The sequence below is a fragment of the Nicotiana tabacum genome, chromosome 13 (assembly GCF_000715075.1).
Source record: "Nicotiana tabacum cultivar K326 chromosome 13, ASM71507v2, whole genome shotgun sequence".
Taxonomy (NCBI): domain Eukaryota; kingdom Viridiplantae; phylum Streptophyta; class Magnoliopsida; order Solanales; family Solanaceae; genus Nicotiana; species Nicotiana tabacum.
The window spans coordinates 119,997,633-120,011,265 of record NC_134092.1 but is presented as its reverse complement, the minus strand read 5'-3'; positions in this window follow the sequence as shown (position 1 = coordinate 120,011,265).

Genomic DNA, 13,633 nt, shown 5'->3' with positions numbered 1-13,633 from the left:
TGAAAAGTTACTACATTTGTGATTAAGAAAATTAGTTTTAGGAAATTATTAAATGCCACTATCACGCTACGCAAGCGAATCCGCAATTAGAATAAGAGATTAATTAAATTAGGAAATAATTAAGCTATGGAAATTATAGAATTAATTTACTAAATATTAAACACCACACTACGCAAGTGAGTCCGTGAGTAAAAAAATAAAAGTGCGCCTACTAGTTGCCTAGCGATATTGTTAATTATTTTTCCTAAACTAATTTTGAGATTATTGGGAGACCACAAGTTATGGAAAACAAAATTGGGTCAACTTCTAATCTCAAATCCATATAATTTATTAGACCACCTCACGATCAAATCAACGAATTCAACAATGGCCTGCTTACTCTTATAGTTCAATCAAATCAAATAGCCCAAAGGAATCCATTATATGTCCAGCATACCAAAGTAACATAATTTTGGCCTAATCTACTAATCAAATTTAGCAACACCCAAATAGACTAGAAAAGAAAATTTTATGAACTATCAAGTTATCATGCAAAACACACAAGCACTCCAACCTGTTTCCTTTATCTCAGTGCAACAGTAACATCCACATTCATGAGAAGCTCCAAGTAAACAAAATAATCCATAAAATATAACAATGAAATACTCGCTCAAACAATCAATAAATAAGCAGTAAAAGACTAACAAATTAACTAATGCATGATGTCAAGCTAAAATGGTAAAGAAAAGAAGATAGAATGGACCTTTTGCAGTCAAAATTCCTTCTGAACCTTTATTCAAAAATAAGCTTTTGATTTCAACACGAAGCAAAATCTAACAACGAACTCGAACCAAAAACGAAAATCTGCTCACCCCTTTGACTGGAGGTCAGCCAAGCAAACTTCATGTTCATTATAAACAAACCACGATCCGATCGAGACCTGCGCCGGTGCCGAAAACCTTGAACCTAACTCAAAAACTCCACTGAACGTGGGTGGCCTTACATAGTTAAAACGAACCTCTGTTCGTCGGCAAACATGGTGCGACGACGACTATTTTTGGGGTGATTTGGTGCTACATTTCAGCTAGTTTTGGGTGGTTATTTCAGCGTTTGGAGCTGCTGTTTCGGGTTGTTTTTGGAGCAGCTATTTCATGGCAATTTGCAGCTAGTTTTAAGGCTGTTACGTGGCTGATTTTGCTGGATTTGAGGATAGTTTATGAGCTGGTTCAGCTGCGCTTTTGGTGGTATTTTAATGGAGGTTTTTTGATGGTTTTGAGCTGGAGTTTTATGGAGAAAGAAGAGGGTTGGTGGCTGAAGGTTATTTTTGGTGGGGAAGGGATCTGATCTATCTTTAGGGTTAAGGGGAAGGGGAGTTACGACTGATCCCTTGAATGAGAGAGTCAGAGCCTTTTAATGATGTAGGTTATTTTAGGGGGGGGGGGGATCTAATGGGTTTTTTGGCTATTGGGCTCAGGTTTGGCCCAATTTGGGTCATGACTTGGACAATTGAACAAAGCAAGACATTAAGAGATCTAGTCCAAATTAAATCTTCTTTTTTTTTTGTGATTTTGATTTTCTTTTATTGATTAATAGATGAAAAAATAAAAATACTACTCCTAAACTTGAATAGCAAGATAAAATAGTAATCACTCAAAATTTACTTATCAAACTAATATAATTTTTGGAAAATATTTTCTTTCTTTGGAAATGAAGATAAAGCTTATATTTAAAATGTGACTTTTTTCTTTTATTGTTTTCAATTTTCTTAAGTAAAATATATAAAAGGAGAAATAAGAGCTTAAATATGTAGATTAAACTAAAAATATATTTACAAACTAAAAAGTGATAAAAAAACTCAAATATAGTCAAAAATTAGGTGCTCATAGCTGCCCCTCTTTGCTTGGAAACATGAAGAGTTTTCAGGCAAAGACAAAGTATGCCGTGTGACTAATTTTTTACCATATCGTTATTCAAAAGAGGAAGAAAATAAAAGAAAAAGGTGCAACCGAGTCCTGATTTTGGACAGCCTACATATCCCGGGTTATAAGAGAATCAGGTAGCGTGTAGTTCAAGAAAAGTGATGGAATGATTAGTTGGAGAGTCGAGTGAGGTTCCGTCGAGGCTCTGTGGTCCTGCTATTACATCAAAATCGAAAGAAATTAAACAAGCCTATCAACTCTGAGTTACAAGATTCTTATCTATAAGTCTTTTGAAGCTTGATCATGAGTCTTAACTGGTTGTTCATGCAGACTCTAATCTGAACCTTGATGCTTACTAGCTGTAGGTGCTAGTTCATTCTTCTACGGCTTCTTCTGAGCAAAACGGGAAATGTGAAACTCGTAACTTCTGTCATGTCTTGAGCAGTCCATATCCTTTCCATCCGCTTCTGCATTTGGATTCACTTCTTTTCCTTTTTCTTTCTTTATTTTGGATTGACACTTCTTCTTTTGTTCATCTCGAACCCTTTGCCTCGAGATAAACCTGCTCAGACATCAAAATAAACAAACAAACGAAATTTTTCTGCCCCAATTTTCGCTAGAAAAATTTCGTGAGTTATTGTAACAAAATTCTACATGGGTTAAGCTACGTGAAACATCCTAAAAAGGGAAATGTAACCAGGGGTGGGCACCCTGTATTACTGAAAAGGAAAATATAACCAGGGGTTGGCGCCCTATATTACTGAAAGGATATGTAACCATGGGTTGGCGCCCTGTATTACTGAAAGAAAAATGTAAACAGGGGTTGGCGCCCTGTATTACTGAAAAGGAAATGTAACAAGGGGTTGGCGCCATGTATTACGGTATAGGAAATGTAACCAGGGGTTGTCACCCTGTATTACTGAAAAGGAAATGTAAACAGGGGTTGGCGCCCTGTATTACTGCAAAGGAAATGTAATCAGGGGTTGGCGCCCTGTATTACTGAAAAGGGAAATGTAACCAGGGGTTGGCGCCCTGTATTACTGAAAAGGAAATATAACCAGGGGTTGACGCCCTGTATTACTGAAAAGGAAATGTAATCAGGGGCTGGGCCCTATATTACTGAAAAGGAAATGTAACCAGGGGTTGACGCCCTATATTACTGAAAAGGAAAAGTAACGAGGGATTAGATCCATGTATTACTGAAAAGATGCTAAATCCCCTGGGCGAAAAGGTTCTACCTGGGTTAAACTACAAAAAGAAAACCTGGGCGAAGAGTACTTCTACTCGGAAATATGAGCTGGATCCCCCTAGGCGAAACGGTTCTACCTGGGTTAAGCTACTTAAAACAACCTGAGCGAAGAGTACTTCCACCCGAAAATATGAGTTGGATCCCCCTATGAGAAAAAGTTCTACCCGGGTTAAGCTACAAAAAACAACCTAAGCGAAGAGTACTTCTATCCAAAACTATGAGCTGGATCCCCCTAGGAGAAAAGGTTCTACCTGGGTTAAGCTACGAAAAACAACCTGAGCGAAGAGTATTCCTACCCGGAACTATGAGCTGGATCCCCCTAGGCGAATAGGCTCTACCTGGGTTAAGCTACGAAAAGCAAGCATGGGCGAAGAGTACTTCTAACCGGAAATATGAGCTGGATCCCCCTAAGCGAAAAGGTTCTACCTGGGTTAAGCTACGTAAAACATCCTGAGCGAAGAGTACTTCTACCCGGAACTATGAGCTAGATCCCCTAGGCGAAAAGGTTCTACCTGGGTTAAGCTACGAAAAACAACCTGAGCGAAGAGTACTTCTACCCGGAACTATGAGCTGGATCTGTCACGCCCCGACCTGGAAGCGAGACTGGCACCCGGTGCCTCAACTAACCTAGTGTAGCAAATTGCGACTAAGGGACTCTGAACATATAATGTCATAATTTGGCCAAGGGGCCACCTTGCAAGACAATTTGCGAAGCAAAATATAAAACTGAATGGAAACTAGCGCTGACTAAACATCAATATAAAGTTGGGCCGGGAAGCCGTCATAACTACTACAACTGACAAACCACCAAAATATACATACTAGGCCTACAAGCCCAACATAATGCACTAACTGATAAGATATGTTTACAAGCCTCTACTGATAGATATATTGTGATCGGAACAGGGCCCCGACCTACCCATAATATATATACATACACACAGAAGATGTACACGAAAACCTAGACCCAATAACTCTGAAGGATGTGGAGCTTACCGATCAGGCTGAACTCTGGAAATACCTACTGAGGAGGTATACCCGTCTGTCTATCTGAACCTGCATGCATGAAATGCAGCGTCCCCAGAAAAGGGACGTCAGTACAAAATAATGTACCGAGTATATAAGGTGATAACATAATTGAAAGTTGAAACTGAACTGATAATATAATAACTGAAAGTAATTGGGAGTCAAAGATGATCTGGAGATATACTTACCTGTTGATACTGACTCAACTCCTTCAATATAGTAAGTAAAATAATTGTCCGGCCTTATAAGGCTCGGTATATATAACTGCTCTGCCGTAGTAGGCTCGCTCATAGGCGCTCGGCCATACTAGGCTATGTATCTCGACCATGCTGGGCTCGCTCATAGGCGCTCGGCCACAGTAGGCTCGGTATATAACTTTCCATCTGATCAGAGGTTGCCCAATAGGGGCCTGCCCATCGATTATAACTCGATGGTAATGAAAATACTGTAATACTGTATATATAGGCTTGCTGCTCTCTTGAAGACAATACTAAATTGAATATAGAGTCTCGATAAGGAATAATATTGTAACTTATGAGACTAGAATAGTGTAAATAAATTCATGAATATGAACTTCTCTTTTTGTCTCATTACTAACACATGTAGCTACGAGATCATGCCAAAATGAAGGAAGGCTTAGCCTTAACATACCTTATCACACTCTTTTCAATCACCAAGTTGAACTCGCCTCTTCTCACCTTAATCTACAACAACGATAATAATACTATCATTAAGTTATGAAACGTATAACTATCGCACAACGAACGACATGCTTATTTTGTATTAAAACGGACAGCATTTCCCCTATAATTCTTACTTCCTCCAAATTCAAGATAACACCAACAACACCAAAAACAACAATAACAACATATATACATTATTTTCCAACCTTATGCACACCACACAATACTACAAAATAGCCCAACACACCCCAATCTCTTCATACACAAAACGACTACCGTAGTAGTGTCAACAACCCGAAAATGTTACGACAAACGACCAGCCCAACATCCTGCATTTATGTGGTGTTTATCCACACACTTCCTCCTCCAAAACTCCACAAAATAGTAGTAAAACACGCAGCCCAATAGCATCACAAAACAGTCCACAAAATAGTCCACAAAACAGTCCGCTACAAGTGAATAATTCGAACTCACGGCTTCCGATCACCGTCCCATGATTTCTTACAAATATAGAATGACTTACTATACATCTACAACAGAAAAAATGGATGAAAGAGAGAAGTAAACTTACCTTATTTGTTGGATAACTCGACTCCTATCTTGGTTCTTCAAACTCTAGGCTTTACCTTCGATTAGAACTTGAAAGGGGGAGAAAATCAATTGGGGTTTGGGGGAAATATTTGGGAGGAGTTTTGCAGAGAATAAGTCTGGTTATTTTGCCCTATTATCAGACTAATATATGAAGGGGATAGGACTTTAAAAAGGCCTCTTTGGACGTCCCGAACTGGCCCATTTTTGGATGACCCGAACATGCCCAGTTTTGGATTCTCGTTTAAGCAAGTAGGTGACAGTCTGCGCAGTCTAGCAAAAATGTCCATATCTCTCTACTCAGATATCGTATTGACAAACGGTTTAATGAGTTGGAAAGTAGACTCATAGATATTTAATTTGATGGGTGGAACACCCCATAACTCTAAGTATATTGGGAGAAAATCGCAGTTACATTTGACCCAAAGTTTCAGTAAAATTTATGAACGTAACTTGTGATGACTTTCATCGACTTTTGTTCCACCACTCGCTTGACTTCAAAACATAACATACGACTATCATACGAATAACATAACTCGTAACATAACCTCCTTATCATGTAAAACACCCTGGTCTCATCCCAAAAGTACATGCTATAACATTCCCAATTTGTCGGCTTTCGACGAAACATTATTTTCTTCAATTCCTTTAGCTTCTAAACCTTCCAACCCTCTTTGTACTTGTTGTTCATGATATTCAATATTTGTAACTTCCGAGGTAACATGATTAAATTGCTTTATATATTTTCAAAGATAATCTCATTTTTTTGGGTCCTACATTAGTTTGCTCACGACGCAGTTTTACGTACAAAAAAATATAGGGTGTAACATCATTCCCCCCTAGGCGAAAAGGTTCTACCTGGTTAAGCTACGAAAAGCAAGCCTGGGCGAAGAGTACCCGGAACTATGAGCTGGATTCCCCTAACCGAAAAGGTTCTACTGGGTTAAGCTATGTAAAACATCCTGAGCGAAGAGTACTTCTACCCGAAACTATGAGCTGGATTACCCTAGGCGAAAAGGTTCTACCTGGGTTAAGCTACGTAAAACATCCTGAGCGAATACTACTTCTACCCGGAACTATGAGCCGGATCCCCCTAGGCGAAAAGGTTCTACCTGGGTTATGCTACATAAAGCAAGCCTGGGCGAAGAGTACTTCTACCTGAAACTATGAGCTGGATCCCCTTAGGCAAAAAGGTTCTACCTGGGTTAAGTTATGTAAAACAACCTAAGCGAAGAGTAAATCTACCCAAAAATATAAGTTGGATCCCCCTAGGCGAAAAGGTTCTACCTATATAAAGCTACGTAAAAACAACATAGGCGAAGAGTACTTCTACCCGAAAATATGAGTTGGATCCCCCTAGGCGAAAAGGTTCTACTTGGGTTAAGCTACATAAAACATCCTGAGCGAAGAGTATTTCTACCCAGAATTATGAGCTGGATCACCCTAGGCGAAAAGGTTCTACTTGGTTTGAGCAACATAAAACATCCTGAGCGAATAGTACTTCTACCCGGAACTATGAGCTAGATCTCCCTAGGCGAAAAGGTTCTACCTGGGTTAAGTTACATAAAGTAAGCATGGGCGAAGAGTACTTCTACCCAGAACTATAAGCTGGATCCCCCTAGGGGAAAAGGTTCTACCTGGGTTAAGCTACGCAAAACAACCTTGGTGAAAAGTACTTCTATCCTAAAATATGAGCTGGATCCCCTAGGCGAAAAAGATCTACCTGGGTTAAGCTACATAAAGCAAGAATGGGCGAAGAGTACTTCTACCCGGATCTATGAGCTAGATTCCCCTAGGCGAAAAGGTTCTACTTGGGTTAAGCTACGTAAAACAACCTAAGCGAAGAGTACTTTTACCCGGAAATATGAGATGGATCCCCCTAGGCGAAAAAGGTTTTACCTGGGTTAAGCTACGTAAAAATAACATAGGCGAAGAGTACTTCTACCCGGAACTATGAGCTGGTCCCCCTAGGCGAAAAGGTTCTACCTGGGTTAAGCTACGAAAAACAAGCCTGGGCGAAGAGTACTTCTACCCAGAACTATGAGCTGGATCCCCCTAGGCAAAAAGGTTCTACCTGGGTTAAGCTACGTAAAATAACCCGTAATAGTGATGCATGCTAAAAATAAAAAAGATAGAGATTTTGTGAAACTTACCTTTGGTGACATTCGTTCTTTAGGAATCGTCATTCTGCACTGCTTTGTTCCTGCTGCAAACAAAGAAAAATTGTGAGTTTTCAAAAGTGGTTGTCGGTTTGTGGCCTTGATATCTTTGGCAGCTTGGCTTTGTTCCCATCTTCTTTTGATGATGATTTCAATCTGCCACTAGATATTTCGTTAATACCACTTGCATTTCTGGCCCCGGAGAGCCTTTGACTTTTCAAACTTTTACATGACGGTTGGTCGCGTGGGACTTAACCTTTTCAACTTTTATTTTGCCTTTGTGGCATCTCACTTTCTACTTCTTTCCTCCACAACTTTCAATTTCAGAGTATTGGGGAACCTTTGGCTTTTCAAACTTTGCCAAAATGGTTAGCCACTTGGGACTTAACCTTTTCAACTTTATTTTGCCCTTGTAGGCACTTTCAATTTGATTTCATCCTTACAAGAGTTTTTGATTTCGAAGCATTGGCCGCCATGGCCAGTCGGGGTCAACTTGATGCTCCTGCCGAGTCTGGGTGCCTTTTTTGCATATTCGCTTGTATCAAACCGGAGTCCTGTAAATTAGTCTTGCTATCCCTTCTTTGCCTTTGTTTCAAAACAGAGTTAGACCAAAAGGGATTCAAGCAAAAATAAACAGTAGAATGGAGAATGAATTTAGACAAGAGGTATCCCTTTCGGAGAAAGGAAATAAGGACTTATCTGGAGTACATGCAGACTTCAATGAACATGACATACCTTTTGGGCTGGATGCATGATCTGTGTAAACTGTCCGACTCTCAGAAATTCATCAAAACTTTTGTCTCGAAATCGAGAAACCTTACCCCGGACTTTGTCGATGCCAATGGTTGTGAGGATCCTCTTTTCGATCAGTGGCGCCCTTTGTGGGTTTTCATCAGTTGACCTCTATCTTCTCACCATCTCCTTATAGTGCTCCTTGCGAGTTTTTACTAAAAAGACTCTCTCATTTTAGTTTCTTTACTCACCATTGCCTTACGGCGCCCCTGAGGGTTTTCACCAATAAGACTCTCTCATTTTATTTCTCTCATTTTGGTTGCACCAGATTCAAGTGACTGTGTCCTCCAATTTTGAACATTCTCGTTGATTGATCGGAAGGACTTGAAAAGGAATTGGATAAAAAGGGTTTGGATTGAATTACAACTTTGGAACCTCTCAGGAGAGACCATCACCGAACCATTGTAACATTTGCCCCAGTTTCAACATTTGGGGGATGTGGATTTTTGTTTTTGGTGTGACTGAACCCTAGAGAGAGGCTGCCTACATACCCTTTCGGAATCAAGTCGAATGTAGTTCAATGTAACTACTTTTTTATTTTCTTTTGTCTTTTCTTTCTTTCTTCTTTTTTGTTTTCTTCTACCATTTTTTGTCTTCTTTGTTTTGGTTTTCTTCTCTTTTTTTATTATTTTTTTTAGTAACATCTTCAACTTCCAAAGAGGGTAATCAAAGAAAGGTAACCGGCTCAAAGGGTTGTCAAAAAGGTTAATGGTGTTTGGGTAGCGAGAATGAAAGACTTTGTCATCCCAATCAGAGAACACTAATGCTACATAGAGGGTAAAACATAATACATTTTGAATGCATCCGCGTTGACAATTATTTCAGGGACATTTCCTTCGATGCTTCACAGGTACAATGCTCGCTTTTGGCAGTACTCTCGTTACAATGTATGGACCTTTTCCAATTTGAAGCCAATTTTCCTTTAGCTTCTTCATGAGGTGGGAGGATACGTCTCAGAATGAGTTGTCCTATTTCAAATTTCTTGGGCCGCATTTTCTTGTTGTAGACACGAGCCATTCTTTATTGGTACAAACTGCCTGTGGCAAATTGCGACCAATCATTTTTTATCAATCAGTGTCAATTATTCCAATCGATTCTTGACTCAATCTTTATCCTCAATCTCGGCTTCAACAATGATATGAAGAGATGGAATCTCAACTTCGTTCTAATTTTTCTTACAAGCTTTGTCTTCAAAATATTTTTTTTTGTTGATTCATTATTTCGGGGTTTGACAGCATTTTAGGATCTGGGCATGAAGTCTGCAAGCATGTCATGTCATTAAAATCTGCATTAACATAACTGAAAAGAGAATAAGAAAGGTGACAAGATTGAGAAAAGAGACATTCCTAGAAAAGTAACAAAACTATTTTTTTTAATTTTACAGATAGAAGGGTTTACATTGTAAAGTAAGACAACAAAATTAAACATCCAGATCACACCCTGAAATAATCCAAAAGAGAAAAAGATAGCAAGATCGGCTACTGAGACTCTCGTCTGATTGGGAACTTTTAGGTTTGGCGAACTTTTTTGACTTTTCTACTGTCTCGACAATGGCTGCAAAGCCTTCAGTGCCGGATCAAATTCCTTATCTTTGCAAATCATTCCGACCATTGGCCCAGTGTTGTTAGCAGGCAAGGGATTGTTTGTCACATCATGAACCTCCTCGTCCTGAAGAACTATTGCCTTGACTTCGATGAGGTCTTCCACTACTTTTTTGAGAGTCCAACAATCTTCAGTATCATGTCCCACCACTCCGAAATGGTATTCACATCTAGCATCAGCTCGGTGCGATGGAGACTCGGGGTTTGGATGGTTCAGGGCCACTAGATGCAGCAGACCTAGCCTGACTAGCTTTTGGAACAAACTTGAGTATGATTCACCAATAAGGGTGAACTGATTCCTTCTGATGGGCTCTTTTGGGCGAGGATTGTATTGGGGAATATTTGGTTGGGGATTATATGGAGCTTGGTAGGGACGGACATTTCTGGGAGGTGGAGCTCGATTTTGTGTATAATATTGTGGTCGCGTGTAAGATTGCACGTTCATGGCTCTCTCTTCTTTCCCATTTCTGTTCATCAAATCCCCTGTACTATTCTGAACGGCATGTGATGTGGTCTTAAAAGCAGCTCGACTCAAGATTTGGCCTGTTTTCAAACTAGTTTCGACTATCTCCTCAATTTAGATAGTGTAACGACCCGACTTGTCATTTTAAGAATTTACGCCCCGTTCAGTGACTTAAGGTCTTGAGCAGCTTCGCAATATGTATTATGACGCGCGGGTGTGGTCAAGTTTGATTTACTGAAGATTCAGAATTAAATTAAAAGAACAATCCTTATTTAGAAGCTTAAATGGAAAGAGTTGACTGGAAAGTTGACTTTTGAGTAAACGACTTCAGAATGGAATTTTGATGATGTCAATATCTCCGTATGGTGATTTTGGACTTAGGGACGTGTTCAAAAAATTATTTGGAGGTTCGTAGTAGAAGTAAGCTTGAAATGGCGAAAAAATAAATTTTGGAAAGTTTGACCGGGGAGTTGACTTTCTTATATCGGGGTCGAAATCTTATTCTGGAAATTCGAATAGCTTCGTTATGTTATTTATGACTTGTGTACAAAATTTGAAGTCATTGCGGATTGATTTGATATATTTCGGCACAAGATATAGAATTTGAAAGTTCAAAGTTCATAGATTTTGATTTGAGGTACCATTCATCGTTTTGATGTTGTTTGATATGATGTGAGGCCTCGAGTAGGTCCGTGTTATGTTATGGAACTTGTTGATATATTCAGACGGGGTCCCGAGGGCCTCGGGTGAGTTTCGGGTGCTTAACGGATCGAATTTGGATTTGGAGGAGGAGCTGAAGCAGCTGGGCTGCTGATGTGATCGCACCTGTGCGAAAAAGGGCCGCAGGTGCGAGCTCGCAGATGCGAGGAATGACTCACAGAAGAGAAAATGCATGGGCTGTCCAGGTACCGCAGGTGCGAAAAAATCATCGCGGGTGCAAAGACTGCGGGTGCGAAAAAAATCATCGCGGGTGCGAAGACTGCAGGCGCGAAGATATCATCGCAGGTGCGTAGACCGCAGGTGCAAAGAAATCATCGCGAGTGCGAAGACCGCAGGTGCGAAGAAATCACCACGGGTGCGATAATCCTGGACAGAATGTTAAAAACATAGGGGTTCCGAGTTTTGCCATTTTTGGGCCTTCAAACACGGGTTTTGGGGCGATTTTGAGAGAGAATTCAAGGAAAACTTGAGGTAAGTCACTTGTGATTATTTCTACTCCATAATATTGAACTATCATCGACTAATCCGACTAGATTACATGTGTTTGAGGTGTAAATCGGGGGTTTGAACTTAGGGATTAGAAAATAAGATTTGAAGATTTGGAGGTCGAGTTAAGGCCGGATTTTGGTCAAATTGGTATGGTTAGACTCATGATTGAATGCGCTTTCGAATTTTGTAACTTTTGTTGGGTTCCGATATGTGGGCCCTACGGACGATCTTTTTGCTAATTTCAAATTTTATTTGTTGGAAAATTAGTATTTTCTTATGGAATTAATTCCAATAAATTTTATTGACTGAATCGAATTATTTGTGGCTAGATTCGAGGTGTTTGGAGGTCAAATTCAAGCAAGAAGGCGATTATGGAATATTGGCATGACTTCTAAAAGGTAAGTATCTTGCCTAACCTCGAGTGGTAGAATTATCCCTTAGGCATTGAGTCTTATATGGAAATTATGTAATTGAAAACCATGTACGCGAGGTGACGAGTACGTACTTGGTTTATATGTGCAAATTATATCGATTGAAATTCGTAAACGCCCTTAAGTATTAAGTTGGAAAATAGTTGTAACTTATTAAATCCCTTATGTCATGCCTCATTCTTTGTTTGCCGAGGTTGTTTTTATACGATAAATTGGTGTGATTGTCACTTGACTTTTATGTGAACTCTATGTTTGTTTGAGTTGCCATTTAATTTTATGGAAAACACTTTCATTATTGGTTTTACCTATAAATAATTAAAATGGAAAATTTAGTTAATAAGATGAATTACTTTTCAGTTCACGTTGTGGAAAATTTGGTATTGAATTATAAAGGCCGTGAATCATATTGAGGTAAAGTGCCAAATTGTGAAATATTATTCGGTTGAGTTGTTTGCTCCCGAATATTTTGTTAAGATATTATGCACATTATGATCGAGTCATAGCTCCTTATTATGGAAAAATAATGTGTTGTTGACTTCTGTGGCAAGTTGTAATATTTGAGCGCTTGATGTGCAATTTATGATATGTTGTAATATTTGAGCACTTGATGTGCAATTTGTAATATGTTGTAATATTTGGGCACTTGAGGTGCAAGTTGTATTATGCTGTGATATTTGGGCACTTGAGGTGCGATTTGTTAAATATTGTGATATTGACACGCATGCGGTGAGATAAGGGTGGCTTGAAATGCATGGCTAGTAGGGGAACTACTAGAAGTCATGCGGTGATATAAGGTCATGGTGTTGAAACGCATGCGGTGAGATAAGGGTGGCTTGAAACGCGTGGCTAGTATGGGAACTACTAGAAGCCATGCGGTGTGATAAGGATGGCTAAAACACGGGATGCCATTTCGGAAAAAAATGGTTTCTTTAAAAATTAAATGTGAAGGCTCCCGCGGTGATATAAAAAAATGAGATATTGTGAATTTATTTATGATTTGGGACTACGAGGCGATACCTTGGGAGTGCCCTGTTGATATTTCTATATTTATGTTCATGTCTTGGTGATTTTGTTTCATTGAATATGTAAATTCTTGTCTTCTTCCCTGATGTACTAGTTGAATTTATTATCATGTGTTTTGTGTTCCTAGTTATATTGTGTTAGCTTTGGCTTTTTAGCACGTTACTCTGAACAAGTATATTTCTGGGTTTTCTTACTGATTTTCGATGATTGAGTTGATTTAAATAAAAAAAAATTATTATTTTATTTTAAATTAAATAGTTTTACAACCAAATCAGTAGTTTATCTGATACCTTAATTTAAGTGAAATCTTACTTTCTTCACCCAAATGAATTCTAAAAATAAATTCAATTCTTTGTTGATTTCTTACTTGATTTAAAAATTTACTTTAGTGGAAATAGATTGATCATGTGGATCTTATATACATTGAGAATATTTGGCACGTGAGTTGTTCGTGCAGTTGAGATATGAATTGAGGGCATGAGGTGCCGGGAAATATGATAATTTAATAATG